This window comes from Haplochromis burtoni, unplaced genomic scaffold (genome assembly GCF_018398535.1).
Source record: "Haplochromis burtoni strain Fernald_Lab_line unplaced genomic scaffold, NCSU_Asbu1 Contig_1085, whole genome shotgun sequence".
In the NCBI taxonomy this organism is placed as follows: Eukaryota; Metazoa; Chordata; class Actinopteri; order Cichliformes; family Cichlidae; genus Haplochromis; species Haplochromis burtoni.
This window is the reverse complement of record NW_024583446.1, coordinates 70903-73481: the sequence shown is the minus strand read 5'-3', so window position 1 is coordinate 73481 and position 2579 is coordinate 70903.

The following is a 2579-nucleotide window of genomic DNA, read 5'->3' as shown; positions in this document are numbered from 1 at the left end:
TCAATGTTAACTTTAGAACTTGTTTTCAGGAAAACCACAGTTTTCAAAGTGTCACACTAACTGGCCACAGTAAGACACACGTCACATACTGTAAAACTGCAATGATACACTTTTCAAACCCTCACACATATAACTAGAATATATTTAGTCAACCACAGTATTAGTACAGAACAGTTAAAGTGTGTTTTAGTCATTTGTGTGGCTTTGCTATTGTGTTCTTAGAGGCCCTTATTCACTAGTGTTAGATTTGTATTGTTGATCGTCATTTATGCTTAGAAATATCTACTCATATAAGCTTAGAGTTTTATAATTAGTTGTAGATTGATAGAGGTTTGATCCATAGTAGTCTGTGGAGACTCTGTGCCTCCCAGAGTGTTCTGGCATTCACACCCACATCCTGGGAGCATGGGAGAGGTCGTACCTTGTTTTCTTGTTTTATGGCAGGATAAACATATCTATGTCAGTTTTAGTCTAAGTGCCTTTTGTTTAGATGAACTGCTGGACTTCCAGACCAGCAGGTTTAGGGACGTCACACACACACACACATACTTACACAACGCACAGGCAAGGTACTCTTTGTGTGTATGTATACGTCATATGTTAATGAACCTATGTATATTCATGTGACCTCAATAAAAGAGCAGTGTTACGGGGGAGCGGATGAGAGCAACTGGGGTCAAGCGACGGAACGGCGCTTGTCGTGGTTCTCTCCCTCATAACAAAGAACTTTGCCTACTTGGAGTTTAATGCTTTTTGCTGTGTCACTGAATTGTCTTGAACGTTCCAGCGAATGGGTTTAAGCTACAAACCTATCATTAATTGGCCTTTCGGAGCCGGAGCCCTGGAGTCGACATTCACCGAGGGGAGAAGAGACACGCTGAAAGACTGCCGTCAGCCAGGAGAAGTTCCTGCAGTAAAGTCCCGAGACGTGAGAATTTGTCATCGGGCCGGTGGATTAGCTGTCTGTTTTCTCTCCTCGATAAATGATGATCGGCGGGATTCAAGGTTAATGCTACACACAATAAGCAACACCAAGTAAGTTTCAAGTCTTTGCCACTGTGTGCGGCAAATCACGCATCCACTGTGTGAGGTTGCGTTGAGACAATAGGCCTAATTTTTGTTGTTTGTGTGCGAGGATATTTTTTGTTGTTGTTGTGTTTCTGTGTCTTTGTGTGAGTGGGTGTAAGCAGCCACGTGGTCTGTGACGCCAGCTGTTGTTGTTATTATGGGTTCCCAAGCAACCAAGAGTGCGTCAGAGGGTGACGAGAAGTTTATGATGAAATTCGCTCCCGGCAGTGCAAAGTATTTAGAATATTGGTACAAAAAATATGATTTTGGGTGTAAACTGCTTGCTGGAAAATGTTAGACGTTTTCAGAAAACACAGCAGCCTTAAAGAGCGTGTGGAGAAGGCCAGCCCACATCAGCAGCACTTAAAATGTGCTCTGGTGAATGGCTTTCCCCCACCCCTTGCTGAAAAAAAATGTTTAGATGAATCTTTAGCTTGCCCTAATCAACAACAGCCTGTGCTCCAGACCATTAATTTAACCAGTTGCTAGAAGTAATCTGCATTAAGCTTAGGGTTGCTCAAATTCAGTACAATGACATATGAGATGGAGTGATATAGGTAAATATTTTAAACTAATGACATGCATAGGGGCACTTGACCTGTTTGAATGGCACATATCATCAGCCATATGATTTATTTACGCAGATGAAAAAAGGAAGTGTGAATGTGCCTGACGTCACAGTGTGTGTGTGCAATGTGTAAAAGTAATTGCCTCCAATTGTGAGAGCGGTGATTCTGCAGGTCACCAGCTATCATAAAGGAAAAATAGAATTAAAAAGAGACAAAATTTACATTGTAGATGAAAAATAATAGGAAAAAGGTTTTGTGTTTATCAGCCAAGATCAACTACAATCTCTTTTTCTGCTTTTAAGAAAGGAGAGTTGACAAACAACAGAGAGAGAGTTGTGTGTTGGTTAAGCAGTGATGATAATAATGAAAAGTCTCAGGGTTGTCACTTTCAGATGAAAAGCAGACCTGAATCAATTTTCCACATGCAGCGGTCGGAAGAAAGTTATAGGTTAACATCATTGGAAACGTTCAGGCCAAGTTTCTGGCTGACTTGTTTACAGCACCATGTGTCCCTCAACCTCACAAGCGAGCTCTCACTCCTCCCTGAAGACAAGGAATCAGTTCCAAAGAGCAATAACATGACAGATAAAGAGACAGCAGCAAATTCCTGAGCAAAGAGACCCAGCAAGCAGCAGCAGTGTGGACAAACAGCATCGGAGAAGAAGAGCAAACCCATCATCCTGACTGATTGGATGAATAACACTGTGTTTCCAACAAGCTGCAAATTCACTGTGCCTGTGAAAAGGACTTTTGAGGAGACTGTTGGAGTTTGACATTTGCCACTTTTGGAGTAAAATGGCAAGAAGAGACAGTGGAACACAGGACAAAGCTGAAGGAGAACTGCCTGCCATTGTACTGTTGAAGTGGGAGAGGACAACAGAGTGAAAGTAAGCAGTAGCGGTTTTAGGTACGGGCGACACGGGCGGTTGCCCTGGGCGGCAT